General features: G+C 35.7%; 2 long non-coding RNA genes across 10 annotated transcripts in view; one reads left to right on the top strand and one right to left on the bottom strand.

Moving 5' to 3' along the window:
- The window catches only part of LOC141381206 (uncharacterized), a 31924-nt gene extending 9498 nt beyond the window's left edge, over positions 1 to 22426 (top strand). Inside the window, exons 2-4 of one of the 2 annotated variants that reach the window (XR_015480862.1) lie at positions 16266 to 17394; positions 19156 to 19300; positions 21040 to 22426. This is a non-coding gene — a long non-coding RNA (uncharacterized LOC141381206). Of the gene's footprint in view, positions 1 to 15971; positions 17395 to 19155; positions 19301 to 21039 lie in introns of those variants that run through there. The other variant, XR_015480861.1, reaches the window with a different exon arrangement.
- LOC147845638 (uncharacterized) overlaps positions 16721 to 22934 on the bottom strand; it is a 51819-nt gene continuing 45605 nt past the window's right edge. For 4 of the 8 annotated variants that reach the window (XR_015480855.1, XR_015480854.1, XR_015480858.1 and 1 more), the window contains 3 exons: positions 22780 to 22895; positions 19114 to 19252; positions 18585 to 19002 (listed from right to left, as the gene is read on the bottom strand). This is a non-coding gene — a long non-coding RNA (uncharacterized LOC147845638). Of the gene's footprint in view, positions 17548 to 18584; positions 19003 to 19113; positions 19253 to 19386; positions 22896 to 22934 lie in introns of those variants that run through there. The other 4 variants (XR_015480856.1, XR_015480852.1, XR_015480853.1 and 1 more) reach the window with 3 other exon arrangements.

Here is a 22934-nt window from a genome sequence, read left to right as displayed (position 1 = left end):
TTAGTGAGTGTAAGCAATGCAATCTGCAATAAAGCCTGTTAGTTTTTATAATGCCACCGGCACCTTGATTAATGACACTTAGCATTTAGATGCAACACACTTGGTAGCAGTGCAAATCTACATTCTCATCTTCAACAAAACAGACTGAAACACCGCTATTCATTAGTGTGCTGTCATTTATTTAACTATGCTATTGGCAGATTAATGAATTGTTGGAACAAAGAGAATCAGCTACCATTTTCAGGACGGCGGTAATATACACACCTGCCTGCCAGAAAGAAAAATGGTGATCGTTCTCATTCCATAATCACTATAATTGCAAAGCTCTCGTACAGTTTCGATTAATGCAGTTATATAAAAACAGTATTTAAATGTTTCAAAGTGAAAGAGAGAGAGAGAGAGAGAATGGGAGGCATGAGCTGCACAGTGGATATACTTAACCACTGTGTGAAGTATGGGTGCATTACTTTTTTATACTACTAACATCAAATCGATTTCAAAACAATTTTTGGAAAAAAAAATATTGGGGACTGAGGTCAGACTATTGAAAGAAACTATAAAATATATCAGTGCTTTTGTTTTGTCTCAAGATACATCAGTATCTACTGTATCTCAGGACATCAGTAAGTTTTTTTGTTTGTTGATTTGTATGTTTTTTACAACACTTTTCATTGATTCATTTACTTAAATGTCCTATTTATGACCTAATTCTGGTTTTGCTTGAGCCCTGCATTTGAACCCTGTCTATGGTGTTTTTATAACAAGTTCTTAAGACATGTTTTTATTTGCATAAAGTTTTAATGTAACAGACAGAATTGACATCCACATTTTCCATAACTTTTAAGCTACTTAAACGTTAAGTTGCTAAATACTAAAGAGATACTTGATTAGATAATGTCATGTACAGTAAATACATTCACAGTACACTATATTATATATTTAATCTACATGTTAAATGTCTAAATGTTTTATCTGGGAGGTGGCACATTAGGTAGCACTGCCGCCTCACAGCAAGAAGGTCACTGGTTCGATACGCGCATATACACAAACACACACACTTGAAGTCAGAAATATTAGCCCCTTTTGATTTATTTATTTTTTTTAATACTTCCCAAATTATGTGTAACAGAGCAAGGAATTTCACAGTGTGATCATATTTTTTTTCTTCTGGAGAAAGCAATTATGAAAATAAAAGCAATTTTTAATTTTTTAAAACCCATTTTAAGGTCAAAATTATTAGCCTCTATATTTTTTTCGATAGTGTGAAACCGTTATACAATAACTTGCTTAATTATCCTAACCTGCCTAGTTAACCTGATTAACCTAGTTAAGCCTTTAAATGTCACTTTAAGCTGTATAGAAGTCTCGAAAAATATCTAGTAGAATATTATTTACTGACATCATGGCAAAGATAAAAAAAATTCAGTTATTAGAGATGAGTTATTTAAACTATTATGTTTAGAAATAAGTTGAAGAAAATTCGGCTCTATAAAACAAAAATTATGGAAAAAAAACAGGGGGCTAATAATTCAGGGGGGGCTAATAGTTCTGACTAACTATATACCATAAGTTTAATATATTAACATAAGTTAATATTAACATATTAACATAAGTGTTTTGAGTTAATTATAACTTAAACCAAGATAACCATGTTTTACTTAATTTTTAAATCACAATTTTTTATTAAATTAAGTTATAATTAGATCATTTCTGCTACACAGCATCTTCTTCAGTGCAACATGCCATACAAACTTTTATTTTGCTTAAATCAATTAATTCAAAGCAATTTCTTCATAATAAACCATTTAATTTTCATCTTTTATGCGGTTCTTGAACATTTCAGAAAACGCTCTACCTAGAGACAACATCCTGCAATGGAGGGTAATTCTTGTATCGGGTAATTTTTGTACAGGGATCATGCTTGTATCAGAAGAAGCAATATTAAAATCAAAAACATTCTGCTGAGAAGTAATGTGAAAATGGCATAGCTGTAAACAAGTCACATACTATATCTTGCAGCTGATAGAGGGCAAGGAACTTTCTACATTTAGCCAATGTCTTTAAAATACAGCCCTACCCCTGGCATATTCCTGATCTCCCAGCGCTTTAGCCACCCTTCATATTGACAGCGCAGTATTTGACCTTCAGCAGCCTACCCAGAAGGCCCATTATGGGGCCGAAGTGTGTCTGAAGGACACTGAGAATAAGCAACCACATCTCTTCTGCTCCCGGGTGTCTGCCACACTTAATTATTCCCCCGGCACAGCATATGCTGCTGTCCTTTCAGTGCTGACCCAAACCAAGCCCGATCACCAGGAAGTTGCCACCAAATTCCCGCTGCACTTTCATCATCTCATGTGACTCGGGTACTCATCTCTAAGCACAGGTCTGCCGGCAGCCATACAGGAGCACAGACCACAATGCCCCATCACCTGCTATGTGGTGACCCTGACACTGGAGATGGAAATTAATAAGGAAGGGACGTACATGTCTGTTTCTGTTGGGAATGGTCAGTATTTTGAGCTTGTAGGATATATATTTTGAATGAGATGTAAGTAAGGGATAATGTACATCCAGCCAATTTTTCTTGCAGATTAAAGACAGACGGGCATAACAGATTAGGGCTGCACAATATATCATTTCAGCATCGATGTCACAATGTGATCAATAGCAATAGTCATGTCGCAGGATATGTAATGTTGAGTTTATACATTATATATTAGAATTGATAATTTTTCTCATGTGTTTACATACAGTACATAACATACCCTCACAGCAAATTAAGAGGTTAAAATAACTAGTTTTAGTTTTATTCATATAGTAGAAACTAGCTTAATTTTTACTTTTTCTAAAAACATAACAATAATTTTTACTTTTATAGAAAATGCTTCTTGATTTAAGAACCTTTAGAAATTTGGATTCAATATCGATTGCTTCCTCCACTTCAAACACCACATCCACCCTCCAATCCTAACTACCAGTCACCTGCAAAATCAAGTATTCCAGAAATCTGTGTTAAGTAGTGAGAGGTTATATGGACCTATAATAGTTTTATATGAGCATAATAGAAAAATAGGACACAAAACGAGCGGCAATATCCAATCTCCATAATCCAATAGTCCTAAACCTGAGTCATGGTTTGTATTTTTATATTATATAGTTGGCGAGGCAGTGGCCCAGTAGGTAGTGCTGTCGCCTCACAGCAAGAAGGTCGCTGGGTCGCTGGTTCGAACCTGTGTGGAGTTTGCATGTTCTTCCCGCTTTGGCATGGGTTTCCTCCGGGTGCTCCGGTTTCCCCCACAGTCCAAAGACATGTGGTACAGGTGAATTGGGTTGGCTAAATTGTCCGTAGTGTATGAGTGTGTGTGTGAATGTGTGTGTGGATGTTTCCCAGAGATGGGTTGCGGCTGGAAGGGCATCCGTTGCGTAAAAACTTGCTCGATAAGTTGGCGGTTCATTCCGCTGTGGTGACCCCGGATTAATAAAGGGACTAAGCGGACAAGAAAATGAATGAATGAATGATATTATATAGTTAATATAGCTTGAAGTGGTGTGCTCTGACAAAGATGCATCATCAACTGCTGACAGATGGCTGCTTTAATATGTTAATGATTTGGTGTTTTTTCTCAGTTTGTAATGTAACTTATGTATTATTTTTAAACATATTTTCTTGCTTATGTGTTCTTATCCAACTGTAAATGTTAGAAATTCATAATGTTGGGCATATCAATCTATCTATCTACCTACCTAAACATTTAATTGTCGGTTTACATTTCTATCTGTCTATCTAATGCTGCATGCTTATTTTAACAAATTATAACATGTTTATAACATGTTCTACTGCAGTAGACTGATATGCAAAAACAAAATGAATCCAGACGTGACCTTTGAGTCCTTCAATAATTTAATTTGGGATTAAAATGTGCATTTAGGATGTGTAAACGTCAGCACATTAATCTGTGAGATTCAAATGAATTGCACTGGAAAAAGATAAGTTTTATGATAAATAATTTCTTTACTAGCATTAGTTTGATTTGTTTAAACGCATGACTGTGCAAAATAAAAATAAAAAATACCTGTCATTTTCAGAAGATGCATTCAAGATTCTTCTGTGCACAGATTAAAAAGTTGATTAAATTTGTGTGTATTCCTAAGAGGAAGGAAATTCTATCAGTTATATTTAAGTGCACATATTACAAAGGCTGGTGCCTAGCAAAGCAAACGCTTTCTGTGCACATAGCCTGTCTCTTGATCTGCTCTTAATGGAGGTTCAATCATTTTCTTCCACTCATATTAATATACAAAAGGTTCTATATTAACCTTCTTGACTGACTACGGTTCAGTGAGCACAATAAGAAAGGTTTTCTGTACCAGCGTGTAGGTTTCAATGTAATCAAATTAAGCTGACACAAGCTTTTTGCTGTCAAGCCCCTGTGTAATCTACAATCATAAAGGATTAAAGGGACTCTAACTGAGGAACTCAAAGATGTTCTCTGATTGAATTGGATTTCTTGGTCTTGTATACCTGAGGGCCTGATCGGAGAATTTAAAATGTCATATCGTATTGAAACAACACCAGGGATTGTAGAGTTGAGTTTAGAGACAAGTTAATGTTGGTCCTTGTGTTAAGAAGAACATTCTGTTCTGTGGATTGGTTAGATCTTGGGTGTAAGTGTGTATGCTTTTCATACAGTACAAAACTTCAACTTCATCAATGCTGAGAAATATTATTTTAAGGAGTTCACAATTAAGCTTGGTGTTAATAGTAGGTTTGGCATGCTGTCCCAGGAGAGAACCTTGAGCTCGGAGATAACTGACCCAAGCCTCCCGCCTGGTTGAGAAACAAAAGGGGGTCTGAGATCAGGTAGGTCTCAAGATCTCCCCTTAGAAAAGGGAGAAAAGGAGGAGATGGGGTAAAACGGGGGACTCTGTCCAAACTAAGACAAGGCAGTGGGGTAAAAATCGGTCTATTTATGAAACGCTTGGATCAATCTGATTGGATGATTACTGATTTGGGACGAGAATCCAGCCATGCTCAATCATATCACATGCTCATCTCAAATTTAGTTTATAAAACTTCACTTAGTAATACTCTGTTGTGTCTACAATCATTAAGCTGTGGTCACACTAGAGTTTGATAATGCGAAATTCTGTCTTGCGGCGCTGCGAAAAGGGGCAGGAATAAACAAGATTATTAGCCATTAAAAAGCGAGCGATTGCTCCATGTTTTAAATTTCAAAAAATTTAAACCTGCTTTTATTCTAGCCAAAATAAAAATAAAAAAGCCTTCCTCCAGAAGAAAAAATATTAGAGGAAATGTTGTTAAAATTCCTTGCTCTGTTAAACATCATTTGGGAAATATTTATTTTTAAAAAAATTCTCAGGAGCACAAATTAGTTTAACAGTAATCGTTTTGAATTATCGTGATTACAATTATAACCAAATTAATCGTGATTATGATTTTTTCTAAAATCAAGCAGCCCTAGTGTGTTTATGACTGGTTCTTGTAGTCCATTTACCTGCAGATTTGTAGTCCTATACAAGTGTGAATGTTTTCCAGCGATCTCTGGTGGAGTCTTTATATTTAACATGGACTCCAAAAAGTATATTTTATTTTGTGACTGTGATAAAGCACATGTATGTGAATCCTGTACAATTGACTCCCATAGTATTGGTTTTTCCTAGTGTGGAAGTCAATTGTAACAGGTTTCTAACATTCTTCAAAATATCCAGCTTTGTGTTTAACAAAACAATAAAACTCAAACTGGTTTGGAACAAGTCAAGGGTGAGTAAATGATAGCAGAGTTTCAATGTTTGGGTAAACTTTCCATTTAACTTTTTTTGCTGTTAACCTGAACCATAAAGTTGCTTTGGAGCAATATATATTTTGAATGATTTGGAAGTCAATAACTGATCCACAGGCTGATGAATACATGGCTTGATATAACTTTTTTTTTTGATTACCAATATAAAGTGCAAACACATACTGCGAAAAATGTGTGATTGTATTACTGTTAAGTGGTTGTGAAGCTGTCATTAGGGTTTATATCCAGGGTATTGTAGGACCTTAATAAGCACTCTCCGGCTACATTCAAGTGTAAACTTTGTCTATATGTCTTGAAAATATCAGCAATATACTGTAATTCTGATGTTTTAAAAGTCTCTAAAGCCCCTGCCAACTAACCCCAGTGGAACTGCATTCATCCTTGTCTGCAATCTGAATCCCATCAAGCTGTCTGGTTGAGACTCATTGGGCTTTCATTGGACTCAAATCTCCGCTACTTTAACCTCTGACCCTCATTTTCGTCTGCCTCCATGTTTCATCAATACTGTATCGAGGCCACAAATTACACACATGAGAGATCTCCACCTGAGCTTCCCTAAGCCTTCCGCTCCCCGCTGCACCGGCCTCAATGCTGACGCGAATGTGTGAGCGAGCCTTTTGCCCCAGGCTCTGAGATCACAGTTCACTAGGCTGCATAAAGATGGACCAGTGCCCCTGCCCTCTCTCTCACTCACCTCAACTATTCTGTTTTCTTTTTTTCTGTAATACTGTAATCAAAATGGGTGAGAGACCTTCCGCTAGTATTACAACCCACACAAACTCTGCAGAAAAGACAGTAAGGGTTGCATTTGTTTACATTTATTTTAATATACACCATTTTGTAAGGTCAGGGTACATTTCTAAACTGTAATTTGTAGTTGAGCTGCATAATTCTGCATAAAACATGAACTAAATGAAGATTTCTTATGCCAGTTTTCCTAAAAGATAGTAAATAAAATATTTACCAGACAAGCATTTATTGCACCACTTTTGTATTGGTTTGAATTAATGGTTCACTCATAAAGACTTCATTAATTCTTATTATTTTCTTTGCCCTTGTTTTTAAAAGAATCTATTGAATGAATGAGTCAATGGCTACATTCCACCAAAATAATTGACAGATAAAAATTTGCATGCAACCAAATAGGGCTGCACAATATATAGCAGGGGTGTCCAAACTCGGTCCTGGGGGGCCAGTGTCCTTCATAGTTTAGCTCCAACTTCCTTCAACACACCTGTCTGGAAGTCTCTAGTATACCTAGAAAGAGCTTGATTAGCTGGTTCAAGTGTGTTTAATTAGGGTTGGAACTACAATATGAAGGACACCGGCCCTCCAGGACTGAGCTTGGACACCCCTGATATATAGTCTCAGTATTAATATCGCAATTCATGAATCTGCAATAGTCACACTGCAGGATCAGCAATGTCACATTGGAATTATAGGTGATCAGCGCCACAGTTCAGAATGTGATTTTTGGGGTCATCGCAAAGTTTAACCTTAAGGTAAGAGTAAAATATTTTCATCTGTATATGTTTTTTAAACTTGTGACTGTGTAAGATTTAAGCAAACTTAAACCAAGATACTGTATTATTGTTACGAAGCAGGAAAATCTGAGAATCCAAACAAAGTTTATTAAAAAGCAAGATTGTGGAGGCAATGGTCTTATACAGGAGAAAAACAGTAGCACAAGGGTAATCCAAAAACCATGGTCAGAATACAGGCGAGAGGTCAGACTAGGTGGCAAAGAATCAAAACAAAAAGAAAACAAGCAGAAAACCGCTTCATAGTGTTCAATAAAGAAACAAGACTCAGCAATGTGTGAGTGAAAGTGAGGTGTGCTTACAGTCCTTGCAATCAGTGCATCATGAGTTACAGCTATGACTGGGTGTGAGTGTCCAGATTATTGTCAGCTGCTGTAGGAGCTGATGAGTACAGAGAGTTCTAGGAGGTGTGGTTCATTAGCAAGTAATCTCCAACAGCAAAAACACTGCTGCTGATTACAATGGACTACAAGAAGCAATCGCAAAGGAGACAATGCCACTGATGATCACAAGAGTTATAATGGTATATAAACCAAAATGACTTCTATTAACTTACTTTCACAATGAAGACTCTACACTATATGTCAAGGGTCACCAAACTCGGCCCAGGAGTGCCGGTTTTAAAGATTTTAGCTTAAACCCTAATCAAACACACCTGAACAAGCTAATCAAGGTCTTACGAGGTATACTTGAAACACCAAGGCAGGTGTGATAAAACAAGTTGGAGCTAAACCCTGCAGGGACACCGGCCCTCCAAGACCGAGATGGGTGACCCCTGCTATATGTAAATATAGTGTGACTTCATATTATATTATTGATTTTGAATACTGTTAGATTCCACAGAAAACCATCTGTCTGTTCAGTTGTATTGTATTTTATGTGTGATTTGGGAAAAATTTCTTTGCGTTTTTTTTTTACAGATTTTAATTTGCAAATTAATTTTGTAGTCAAGCTTCAGCTCAAAATTCTGTATTATGTATCGTATCTTATTGCTGCTAAAATGCAGTGAGTGTTAGTTAAAAGAGGAACTGAAAAGATATTGACTAACTCCAACTTTTATTCAAATTTGTTTATAAATATTCAGAAATGAAACACTAATTTTGCTCTAGAGCAAACAGTAGTAAGTTATAGCGCTATTTATCTCCTGGTACCTTGATGTGATGTATTTTCATATGGTGTAACAGCTGCAAACAACTCTGAAAATGTACTTTGCTGTTGCTACAGTAGCTACTATATTGAGCGTCACTGGCAATCCTTTTAGTTGACTTTTTAGCAAGACACTCCTCATATAGCCACATGTGGTGCTTTTTTAGGTGCTGATTGTTGTATTTCCTCATGCTGTGGCAACAATTCTGCGACAGCCATTACAAATTACCTGTTTTTGTTCAGTGTCTGTGACTTTGAATGTAAAATATTCCCATATTACCGACGTGCTGTTTTTTTTTTGTATTAATTCGTCTGTTAATGCTTCTGAATCGGCACATGCCGTCATCCCACTTGTCCGCGCTTTCCTGTTTGTTTGTTTTATTGTGGGTCTGCATATTTCAATTGCACAATTCTGATTGGGCAGAACGAAAGTGTGCTAAAATGTCACACACAGACAGCAGTCACGCATTTGCTCTGGGTGGGGGAAATTATATGATCTATGTTTATTTTATATCGCAGCCTCTTGCAATTAGCTAATCACAGCGTTTCAAATCACGATGGCGAATTGATTTCGATCAAAAAAAAATAAATAAAAAATAATAATAAATCGCACAGCCCTAGTTAAAAGCCATCTTGTGAAATTACATTCATAATCGCAATATACTTCGCAAACGAAAATATCGCAATGTCAGTTTTTGTCCAATATCCTTTAGCCCTACAACTAAATATATAGGCAAACGGAATGAGATGTAAAACACCTTTTCAATCCCATTGTGCTTGATCTGAAGGAAACTTTTAGAAAGTTGCAAGGAATTAAAGCTTTTCTAACACAAACAAGAGAACATGTAAACATTTGATTGCATTGAAAAATGAAAATAAAAAATGTGCAAGTGCACTGATGTAGAGGTGAAACAAATTGCTTGCTTAGTTTGGTGGAAGAGCATTTTTTACTGCTTGAAAAATATATTGCAGCGCTGCAGACAGATTTACATAGCATGCTTGTAATCATCAATCTGAATGATAATATTCCTCCACTTACATTTCATAACTATAAAAAATAATAGCAGCATTGCAAAACTCATATTTGAATGTTCTATTGTGATCAACTTATGAAAGCTGTATAAGATTGCCTGGGTGTATGAATCAAGATCACAATCTTTTAGAAATATCATTTCAAAGGAACATTATTTCAAAGGTGAGACACAAGCTCAAATAGAGATACTGAAACGTCTGCATTTTGTCCTGGTTACTGTGCCACTTTTGAGATTTCAGTCACAGTGTGGATTTGATTAAATCACCTCCATTTCTCTGAGTAAAGAAATATCTGACATTCAGCACTTTAGAAAGTAGGCTTTAAAGTTCTGCATCTTGATATGATGACAGGTAAATGAACATAACGACTTGACATAGCAGCCATGGGCAATTGTCAACGAGAAAGGAAGTTGCTGAAAGTTTTACAGTAATTTAAGAACTGAACATGGATGATATACAGCATGCTGTCAGCCAGGTTTTCAAAAACTACAGACAAAACATTGAAAAAAATCATGAAACAACCTCTGTGATTCCACACTCAGCAACAGCACCATCAAATTACGATTTTGTTTGTTGTGAATATGCACCCTCTAATGGAAAAATTGAATGAAAGACTACTACGTTACAGTCTGGACTTTAATTAATATTAACATTTAAATGAACATTTTACAAGTGTTTTTTGAAACCTGTGATTGTGTGAAATTTTTAAAAAGCATTCAGGCTTAAGAAATTGTACGGTTTGTAACTTGGACAAATTAAAATAATAATATTTTATTGTCTATAAAACAAAGACTATGGAGTATTAGTTTATATTTGATTATTCAATTACTCTATAGCTGAATACAGTTTTACTTCTTGGAAAACAATAAAATGCAGTTTTTTTCTCATTTTTATCTTTTTCTTTATTGATTTTATATGCTTGTAGATTGTGTCTTTCTCAGTAACAGCACCATCAAAGTACGATTTTGTTTGTAGTGAATATGCAGCCTGTAATGGAAAAATTAAATAAAGGACTAGTACATTTTAACTGGTTTTCATTTTTAAATTGACAGGAATTTCAGATTAATGGGAAACTACAGACCTTATAGTGCAGGGGTGGCCAACCCTGTTCCTGGAGATCTACCTTCCTGCAGATTTCAGTTGCAACCCATATCTGACACACCTGCCTGTAATTATCACGTGGTGTTCAGGTCCTAATTAATTGGTTCAGGTGTGTTTGATATGGGTAGCAACTGAAATCTGCTGGAAGGTGGCTCTCCAGGAACAGGGTTGGCCACCCCTGTTATAGTACAAACAAAAGTTTTATAAATTACTTTGTCCAGTCCAGAGCTGTTATATGTGTCAAAAATAAGTATTAAATAGGGCTGCACAATATATCGTTTTAGCATCGATATCGCACTGTGTGCATACACAATAGTCAAAACGCTGGATCAGCAATGTTGAGTTGATATTTTTACCAGGAGCCACAGTTGCAAAGTATAACCATAATAGAGGACAAATTTGTCATTTGCATGTGTTGTATTTGCACTGTCTGTATTTTGCACTGTACAGCACCTCAGCTTTTCACTCATCATAGCACTTGTACTGCTAATGATGTGACAATAAAAGTAATTTGATTTAATTTGTTTTTAATTTCTGTGATTGAGTGAGGATTTCAGGACAGTTTAAAGAATTCAGAAACAAGAAATGTTTATTTTTTGTAATTAAAAAGTTAAATGTAAAGAATTATTAATTAGATAAAAACTACACAGTGCTATTTTACATTTGATTATTAAATTTCCGTAGAAAAATACTATGAAGACTACCAAGAAAATTGTAAAGCAGTTCATTTCATTTGTATCTTTGATCTGTTGTATTTATCAATGATTGAAATTTGTTTATTCATTCATTCATTTTTTTGTCGGCTTAGTCCCTTTATTAATCCGGGGTCCCCACAGCGGAATGAAACGCCAACTTATCCAGCAAGTTTTTACGCAGCGGATGCCCTTCCAGCCGCAACCCATCTCTGGGAAACATCCACACACACATTTACACACACACTTATACACTACGGACAATTTAGCCTACCCAATTCACCTTTACATGTCTTTGGACTGTGGGGGAAACCGGAGCACCCGGAGAAAACCCACGCGAAGGCAGGGAGAACATGCAAACTCCACACAGAAGCGAGGTTCGAACCAGCGACCTTCTTGCTGTGAGGCGACAGCACTACCTACTGCGCCACTGCCTCGCCCCGAAATTTGTTTATTAAATTATGCAGATAATAATCAAACAAAAAAATAAATGAATTATTTTCAAATAGAGCTATTAAAAAGTCATCTGGTAAAATGGTATTTGTATTGCAATATATATTGCAGAAAAACAAAAGCTTGCACTGTTAGATTTTTCCAGTATCATGTAGCCCTAGTATTTAATACTGGATCAACTTAATATGCATTCTGGATATCAGTTATATGGCACATCATAATGCAAATAATCTGTATTAATTTCTTTACTAAAATGTGATCTGTATTGGTATCTGCATATATATACACTGTGTATTAAAAAAATAATGTCATTAACAGATACAGTCTAACTAACGGTCATTGGTATAAAAAGAATCAGTATCTGTGTTATTTAAAAATAACCCGTATAAATCCATGTAAAAAATGTGTACCTGTAAAACAATAAATAGTTTTTTAATCATCTGTAACATAAAAAGAATATGTAACAATATATGTTATAAAATATAATAATAAGTATCAGTATTAGTTATGAAAAATAAATACTGGTATTGGAAATGTACGGTGAATAATGGTTATAGTGGTTTCAAATAAGACATCATTTTTTTTTTTTAAATTTGAGTATTATTGTGGACTGTGGAGAAATGTATGCGTTATATTTCCTGAAGAAAACAGTTTACATTTCAGAGATTCAAATCTTTCGGCTGGCCTAAATGTCAGCATGTATTTCCCTGATTGGCTTAGACCATAAGTACTGGCAGAGTCTATGCTGTGTATGTCAGAAAGCAATCGCCACACCACAGTGACATATAGACCATCAAATCTGTTTTCTATTCAATCAGAACAGAAGGTCAAAAGAGAGTCGAAGATCAAACCCGTCTTTGGTTAAAAATAAATAAATAAATAAATTATATATATAAATAAATTATATATATATATATATATATATATATATATATATATATATATATATATATATATATATATATATATATATATATACACATATATATATATACATATATATATATATATATACACATACATATATATATATATATATACATATATATATATATACACATACACACACACACACACACACACACACACACACACACACACATACACATACACACACACACACATATATATATATATATATATATATATATATATATATATATATATATACATATATATATATATATATATATATATATATATATATATATATATATATACACATATATATACATAAACACACACACACGTATGGATTTGCACACACACAAGCAGAAAGACAGATAAGCAAGCCAAGTCTTTTTGTTGTTGTTTTAGTTTAATTTCTTGCCCCAGAACTTGCTTTGATGTGCACTCGAACTGATGAATATTTTAGCGGAGACTAGATGCTCTTTTTTTTTTTTAAAGATGTGACGGCTCCATCTGTTTGCCAGTTGTGTTGTTTAGGTGAAGTCATTAGCATTAGTAAGGTTTGCATTAGGCCAGCTTGTGTTTTGAAACGCTGCACTTAATGTACTGAAATCTCAGCAATGTCTTACCTCTAAATGTTTTTATCACCAAATTATGTATACATTGAACCATTGTTAGTCTGTTGCTTGCACTGTTGTGTTCTCAGTCTAGATGGGTGTTTAGGATACTAAGGGCGAACAGTCTCCTGCTGTGTTGAGCTTGTATTGATCAGTGAGTTTGGCGTCTGGTGTAGAGACCACTGCGCCTGTAGGCTGTGAACCCTGTGGAGTCATCAGTCACAACAGAGGACACGACAGCAAACAGGACACAGTAAGCACCCAAACCCTCTGGAAATGAGTGTCTCTGATGGGCTCAGACCCCCTTGAAGGTAGATGGAGAACTGCTTGGCACCCTGCATTTACCTCAGGCTTCTTGGATGAAGCGAGTGGGGGAGGTGGAGGATAGTGAGATATGTGTGAATAACTCATGTGATTGACTTATGCAATTTTATTATTAATCAGGAACATCAACATAAACCGGCACTGTCATTTCCATATTATCTGCAATTTACAACGAGGAAATGATCTTAGTTTTGGCTCGGAGGGTGCATATGGTTATGCAATTATGAATTGGTGTCTGATTCCCTCCAGCTGTCATGAAATGGACTCCAGCTGGTCTGGAATGGACCATAAAGGTAACAATTTAATTGTTATAAGCAAATACATTCAATTATTTAATCATGTGATTGAAAAGAAAGTGTCATGTGATATTTGGCTTATGCACATTTATTTAAAATATGTACAAACTGTGTATTAGGTTATGGAGTTATAAAACAAAAATGTTAAAATGCCGGTAGGAAAATTGTACAAACTAATTTCTCTTTCATATTTGAAGTTACAGCAAGTGTGTTACCCGTCCTTTGGCTGCACAAGATGGGAATGCATTTTTATATTTTTCTTGTGTCCATGAAAGTCTGAATAAGTGTTATTTTCGCCCAATAGGACATACTTTATGTGGCTGGATGGGTTTAAATCTGCTATAAGGATAGTTTTAAATAACAAACATGCACTGTGTGTCTGTGTGTTAGCCAACCAGAGTGGACTGTTGTTAAGCCATTTATCATAAAAGGCCTGTGCCGAAATATTAAATAAAAACCTGCAAAGCATAAATGAAACCTGTTGAATCATACAAACAAATAAGGATTTGACATACATCTTTAACAATTTGACTGTTTTTCTTATTTTGTTATCGAGTATTCAATGTTTTTTTTTTTTACTTTTTTATATATATGATATTTAAAGCAACTCTAACTTATCTATTAAAATTTTTAGTTTAATTTTCAAAATTAATCTATGACTCAAATTCCTTCATTCCATTTCTACTTTGAGTATAAAAATAAAATTGGAATAATATCTGACTACAGATTTTGAAGTTTTTGGTGACAATGTCCCTCGTAAATAAAGTCTGTACTTAGTCCTTACAGTGTTCTGTTAGCAGACTGCAAAAGATTGACAATTACAGTTAAGCAAGCAATTAAGTTAGTCCAGCCTTAGACGTGCAATAACAGTGAACGTAATCACCAAAATAATTCAGCTAATTTTAGCAAAATGTAAATCCTCCTTGCAAATAATTTCATCATCACATGGTGACAAACAGTCGTCCTGCAGAAGGCATGACAGCGATCATACGTGAAATGAACAGCAGCTTTCTGGATCCCACAACCACAAACAAGCAATGCTGATAGCAAATAACAATGTTTGATTGGCGAGGCTCATTAAAAGTTTGTTACCATAAGGTATATACATGCGTATTTAGAGAAAAAAATATATGTTTTTTATTAACAACAACAACAACAACAACAACAACAACAACACGAGCATGTGCAAAACCATCGCAAAATGGTTATAATGTCCAGACTGACATGCAGAAAGTTTTCAATTCATTGTAAACAAACAACATGGCAGCGGCGGCCAATAACACCATTCGGCACAGTGGCCTTACACTGTAAACTTACCTTTGATGATCGACTTTCTTGGAAAACAATAGAAATCCCTTGATTGTCAACCAAACGAATAGCCGACTCCAACTTTCAATTTAAGGTTGATCCTGTGAATGGCGAGGTCAGTCATTTGAAAACTATATTCTAAAGTACATTTTCCATGAATTTAAATTGACCTCGCACTAATTTATTGATTGGCTGCCAGTTTTATAGCTGGACAGCTAATCAAAGAGGCAGGCGGAAAGATTCTAATGAACAGGAAACAGGGCTTTTTATTTAACCCTTCACATTCCAAAACAAAAGTAATTCATACACTTGATGTTTTCTTTGTTTTGTAATCTTTATTTAAGAAACTTAATTTAGATTAATTTTACAATTCAGATTCCAGGCTAAAGTCAAGTGCATCTGTTGCATAAAACATATATGCCAGAGTAATTGGCGGTTCATTCCGACGTGGCTGCTGAGTGGTAATTTAGCGACTAAACCTTGGAAAAAATGATTGAGTCTGATGTCAGTCTGTCAGTTGCTAAAATAAAATTTAAAAAAGTTTAAAAGCTAAAAAAGTGTAAATGTTTGTATAATGTATTTAAATGTATGTATTATTAAATAAGTGTTTATGTAATGGTTTTTATTAGTGTATACATATAAATATAGATCATATAGATCATCTAATATAAATATGTTTTTATAATATTATTAAAAATATTAATATTAAATGGTCTCAACTTTTTAGGGGGCGTCACGGTGGCTCAGTGAGCAGCACGATTACCTCACAGCAAGAAGGTCGCTGGTTCGGCTGGGTCAGTTGGTATTTGACAGTATAATTTATGCATGATCTTATCCTCAGAGACTGACAGTACATTGCATTGAAGGTGCACAGTTATCAGTTCCTAGCAATAAACTCATGATCTTGATATACAGTATATACTGTAGCAATACACTCTGCAGTTTGAGCTACAAGTAGACTGAATAGTGTCTCTCTGTGTGTGTGAAGTTAAAAGATCAAGTGCTGTACATTCTTCTTGAGCCTGCAGATCCCTGGTTGTTGTCCCTCAACAGAAAGTGCACAACACATCAAGCACAAGTTTGTGACGCATTGTTTTTCAGCTCTCTGTTCTCCGTCTGATGAGTGAGTTAGGCAGTCGGGATCCTGCCTCGTCAGTAGCACTAATGAGTTCTGAGTCCTGAGCTTGACCCAGTCTCACAAGATTACAGTCAGCAGCTTTAGCCAAAGCCTTTCACTCAACTTCTGTGGGCTGATTTTCAACAGAGCCGCTCTGGAGCTTCAGCCTCCCTCTGAACCTTTCATGCGCGCCTGTGTTCTTATTGTCGCAGCAGGACGTGAATTGCTGGAAGTGTCTCTATTTTGCAACAAGATCCCGAAAATAAAAGCCATTGAATTACTGCTGGTGGCTCAGCGGGAAGTCCTTTAAATGTATTAGGGTGTTAGTGTGCTAACTGTAGATTACAAAAGCCGTCTCTGAAGTTGCAATGTACTTTTTATTAACTATCAAATTCAATCTCTCAGTCAAGCTAAGCATTGCAGTGAATAGCTTCCCACTGTGTGTTTTGAATGGGAGGTATTAATAGCAGCTCTGAAGCAGCAGAAGCTAAAGCCAAAATTTAGTGAATGTTTGAGAAGGATATAAATACATGTTTGCACACATAACCTTTTGAAAAACTGGTTTGCACCAACATGCCGGAAAGAGGTCAGCTGCATTTACAGTACCTAGAAAAAGTCTTGTTGTCGATCGCAGTTGTAAGAGAATTTGACTTCTAGTTAATCATTTGGAAAAATGGCAAAGGGTAGATTTTTGGAATCGAATCATCTGTTGAACTGCATCCCAATCATCACAATTACTGCAGAAGACCTATTGGAACCTACATGGACCCAAGATTCTCACAGAAATCAGTCAAGTTTGGTGAAGGAAAAATCATGGTTTGGGGTTACATTCAGCATTGGGGCATGCGAGAGATCTTCAAAGTGGATGGCAACATCAACAGCCTGAGGTATCAAGACATTTGTGATGCCCGTTACATTACAAACCACAAAAGAGGGCAAATCCTTAGCGCTCCTCATACTTCAGGCTTCACATCAAAGTTCCTGAAAGCAAAGAAGGTCAAGGTCCTCCAGGATTGGCCAGCCCAGTCCCCAGGTATGAACATTATTGAGCATGTCTGGGGTAAGATAAGGAGGCATTGACAATTAATCCAAATAATCTTGATGAACTCTGTGAGTCCTGCAGGAACGCTTTCTTTGCCATTCCAGATGACTTTGCAGCGGATGCCCTTCCAGCCACAACCCATCTCTGGGAAAATCATACAAATCAAATCATTTAAAATATGTCACACTAAAATATTATTGTCATGCTATAATATTGCCATTATGGCTGTGTGTTTTGGTCTAAAATCAAAATCTTGATTAATTAAACATTTTAACTCAATTGAAAAATTATTTCACTGAACAAGTTTTGTACAGTAAATATGCTCACATTTTAAAAGTGAGAGGTTTTTGAATGAAGGTTAAAAATAAAATAATTGAAGGAAATGAGCATCTACTATCTATGATTGTTTATTAAACATTAAAGTTGAACAACTGAAATTAAAAAACACATTGCCTAAAACCAACTGACAATTGTTTTTCTTATAAAAAAGTGAAAATAAATAGCTTGCCCTTTTGGAAACAAAATAAATAATTGTCAAAGTTTTTTAGATTAAAAGTATAATAAAAAGTATCTTGTCTTGGATATTGTGTAAACAATATTTTAAACATTGCATTTCTTGCATCTTCTGTAAACAAATATTTTAATGTAAATAATAATTTTAACGTAATGGAAAATATTCCGTCTTGTGCAATCGACACAGAGATATAAACAGAGTGGGGTGTGTGACCATACACTAAGGAAAGTAATCAAAAAAATTGACCAGGAAAAATTTATAAGTTCTTAATGTCGATTTCGATTACTTTTAGATAAATTGTCCAGCCCTAATAATCATACTATAATATTAAATAACTCTTTTAAACAAAATAAAACTCTAAATACATCTTTTGCACAATATTCACCTTCAATACCTCTCTTGCACATATCCTGCACAACATGTTTATGTGCATAGTTAAGTATCTTTCAGTATAGTGTATGCACTCTTATGTCCAGTGTTGTGTTTGTATTTGTGATTAATTTACTTGCGAGACACAACATTTCATTCCTCTGTATGTCCACACATATAGCGGAATTACAATAAAGCCCTTCTTTACTTGACTTGACTTGATATGTATAAAAATCATACTAAAAATGTCTATAAATGTCACGTTGAACTGTAGAGCATAAATAAAAAGAAAACAACCTTGAGGGCTCACAAAGTTTTCTTTTATAGTTAACAATTGTTTAATCAGCATTGCATCATATAAAATCGTGCCATGAGTTTAATTTTACACTCCATTACAAACAATAATGTCATTTTAAATGGACATTCACATTATTTCAGTTTTACTAATGATGTTTCCTTTAGCTAAAACTACACTTTGTTTCAGTCCTTTATAAAAATACTAAAATATATAAATATGACAGGAAAATATATTGATTTAATTTTAAAGTATGACTAAAACACAAAATTGTGTAATGCTGAACAAGCGTTTCCCCCTTACAGCTTATTTCTATGCGGTGACAGCCTGAGGACTGTAAACACAAGAGGCATCATCCCAATGAGAACCGAGTCACCGCTCTTGCTCTGACCGCCTCAGAAAAGCATGAGCCTGCACAAAACTGAGAGGAATAACAATTAAGCAATTACCAGCGAAAATCAGTATTTGGCAGCTCAGAGCTGTTTGTTTGGATGTGAGCTGTTTGTACCTGTGCGCTGATGTGGGCAATTACCTGGTATTGTTTTCCCTTGTAATAATTTTTGTCCATCTCCAGCCAAATGTCCCTGGGCATCATGGCAGAGTGCAAACGTGGACCATTAGGAGCATGACGGCAAGGTCGGACCTTCAACGGATGGAAGAAGAATCTATTGCTGTAAAAAAGAGAGAGAAATTAAAAACATCTTCATTTACATTCTGAGGTAACAGCGGAGCTTTGACGCACGTTGTCAAACAGCATGTTTGCCACAGAGTGCGGCATATATTATAATTTATGAATGTCTCTCACTTGTTATTTTATCCCCTAGCTTCTCCATGCATGTCAGAAGGACGAAATGAAATCAGACAGGAAGGGAGGAAGAACAAAAATTGGTTAACAGCAAGGGGTCAAACTGTTATTGTATTAAAACTCTATAATGACAGGGGCTCTGCAGGTCTACACACGCAGGACGACACCAGGCCTAATGTCTCAAACCATGTGTTTCATGCAAGATTACAAGCCTAAAGGCTGAATCCGAAAATGGGGCCTGACGGGGCATAGCATTTGGACTTATCAGTGTTGAATTCATGGTGCAATGCCATAGGAAAGCAGAAAGACTCGAAGGGAATTTAGTGTCTACGGGGTCCTGTAAATCACGTTGTTGACAGCTGGAACATTATGTCCACTTCACAGCACACTCTAAATCTGAAAGACATTCACCTACTCACACTTGCACCATGTTTACCTGAACCGAGGCGATTCAGTCTTTTAATGCAGCCGGTCTGTTCATCGTCTTAAAGACAAAACACAATGCATTATTCATTGCATTAAAATGTTCAGTAAATCAAACTGTTTTTGTTCGTCCTCCACCAGCCATATTGAATATATTAAGTCAGGCAACTGTTATGACAAGAAATGCATAATGGACAAACCTGCAGTGTTCAATGAAGTGACTGAAATACACAGCATTAGGGAAATGAAAGACTAATGGCGGAGGCCAGATAGCTGGACTGAACAAATCACATCAAACTTTATTAGCTCTTGTGAAGGAAGTCGAACTGTTTATGCAAGTCAAATATGAGGGCATTGATTTTAATCTATAAGCAATTTCATAGTTGCCCAAACGCATGCCAGATTATTAGCAGAAGCTTTATCTTATTAGAAGCAGTGGTGTGGCCAGAAAAGTAATTTCAGTTATTTTCTTGAACGACAACTGACGCTTGTTAACACCAATAACCGAATCGAACCAAACAGATTATTTGATTTAAGTTCCAATAAAAATTTGATAATCAATTTAATTCCATTAACAAATTATGTTTCACTTCAATAATTCATAAATATACATAAATATAATAAAATCACAATTAAAATACGAACTGCATGACATCCCTTTTGCTCTCTCTAGCTCTAGAGAAAAACAAAAAGCAGTGGCAGTGGCGCAGTAGGTAGTGCTGTCGCCTCACAGCAAGAAGGTCGCTTGGTGGATAAGTTGGCGGTTCATTCCGCTGTGGCGACCCCGGATTAATAAAGGGACTAAGCTGACAAGAAAATGAATGAATGAACACTTTAAAACATCCTACAAGTTATAAAGACCTCTTCAAAGAGTGTTACCTGAAATGATCTAATCTCATTAGTAAACCACTGCTGAAGGCAGTAAAAACAATAAAAAAATGCATTTGTTTATTACAAATATTTATTCCTCAGAAGTATTAAAGAAATCATTAATGGCATCGTTAAGGAACTAGAATTATTAGGAGGAATCATTAAATTCCTTACAACTCACGTCCCTGGAGTTCAGTGGAATTAAGAAGCCCAGCCAAAACCATTAATTACAAACGGCCGTCTACTCAACTTCGGCAATCAAAACCCATCAGACTATATACACAGGCACTATGTAAAAATAGCACAGGCAACCTCTGCCTTTTCACCCCAAATAATTTGCACTATGAATCATGTGTGCAGCTCTCTGTGACGTCGCGTGACATGCAGTGAGGCATATTCTTTCATGCAGAGAGACAGAACGAGGAGGAGGAGAGAAAGAGAGAAGAAATCTGACGGAGTGGGAAGAAGAGTGATCCGAAGAAGCTTCTGCCTGACTGGCTGCACATCCATGCGGCCTGCGCCAGCTGCACTTCTCTAATGCTCATCACTTATGGAGCAGCTCTTATCTTCCAATTACAATATTAGGAGGTTGAGGGAGTGTTTGTTTGTGCTTGGCGCATTTCAGGCAAGCTGGGTTTCTCACAGCTTGTTATATGCAGCATCAAAGACTGTGTTTGGGATTATGCAGAGACACCCATGGGCCTTTCTTTCAGACCCTATTCTGTTTGTCTGCAAGTCAGTCAAACATAGATGCATAAAAACATGTTTTTTCAAGCATTGTTAAAAGGGTTAGTTCACCCAAAAATGTAAAAAAAAAAAAAAACTGTATTAGAGCGAATTTGGGAAAAATCTGATAATGCATTGTTTTATTTTTCTATGATTAAATATTGTGATACAAATAGAGTTTCCCAAGATGAATAGCTGTATTTTCTGGGGGGTCTAACATTATTTAAGTGAAATAAAAATAAAAAATTGCATTGTCTCGTTTCTAGTCCAAATATCTAAAAATTCTTAGATCAAGTAAAATTATTGTATTAATTTCACCTTCAGAAGAAACAACTCAAAATTAGGAGTTTTACCTTAAAACAACCTAAATGATCTGACATTAGGGTAAGTAAAGTAATCTTGTTTTTGCTTTGAAATGTAGATATTTGTACTAGAAAAAAGACAAAAATTTTGATTTTTGCATAAATAATTGAATGCAAACAATATTTGTTACCAAACATCTAATTTTTTTTAAACTCTCTTGAAATGCTCAGTCACAGGACCCAAAACACATGCAAATGATAAACCATCGCTCTCCTATGGTGAAACTTTGCAGTGCCAGTGACTCTACAAATCATGTGTTCTGTAGCTCCTTTTCAACTATAATTTAGACTCAATATTGTATATCTTGTGATATGACTATTGCAGATGCACACATTGGGATATCAATGCTGAAACGATATATTGTGCAGCCCTAATGTTAATGATTGCTCTCCCTTCAATACAAATAAAGATCAAATTTAAATTGACAGAAAGATAGATGGATGGATGGAAGGCTTGATGAACAGACAGACAAGACTAATGGATGGTCAGTGGATGAAAAATGGATAGACAGACAAACAAACAAATGGAAATCCACTGAAATAAACTGCCTTTTAAAATGTAATCAAATGTTTTTTCTTTAGAAAGCATTGTAATATTTCATGTTAGTTTTGTCAATTAAACGCCTCATTTTTGAGTATGATAAACCTTATTTCTCTCCAGCTGTAGTATACATGCAGTCATTTACGATTTTTCAAACTTGGTTTGAAGATTCAAGTGGAATTCGGTTAGGCAGAAGCATGCAAACCATAACGCTACAGTGCAGTTTGTACACACTCCATGTGCAGACAAGCTTTTGACAGATGGTTTATATGGTCACGCTACATGGCTGAAATATTAATATCTTGACAGACTTGCCATGACAGAAGTGACTTATCACGTGTCCCAGCTAACATTGAACTATCAACCGTTGCATGAACCCAGTGATCTTTGAAAAGATAATAAAAGTTCAGGCTCGCACATGACTATTGCCCACATCATTCTGCCTTTGTAGCCCCCCTAACCGTCTCTTACTACACAGCTGGGTGAAGAGTGTCCATTACTGATGGATTGAGAAGTCCTCATCTTCTGATCTGCCCTGCAAATAGTTTCTCTGGCCTTTTTCTGGAGAGCCTGACAGATGATGCTTCCTGAGGAAGAGGAGGGGGAAAAAAAAAGAAAGAATATGT

The sequence above is a fragment of the Danio rerio genome, chromosome 3, assembly GCF_052040795.2.
Source record: "Danio rerio strain M-AB ecotype USA chromosome 3, GRCz13ab, whole genome shotgun sequence".
Lineage (NCBI taxonomy): Eukaryota > Metazoa > Chordata > Actinopteri > Cypriniformes > Danionidae > Danio > Danio rerio.
This window is presented reverse-complemented; position numbering and strand designations above follow the sequence as displayed.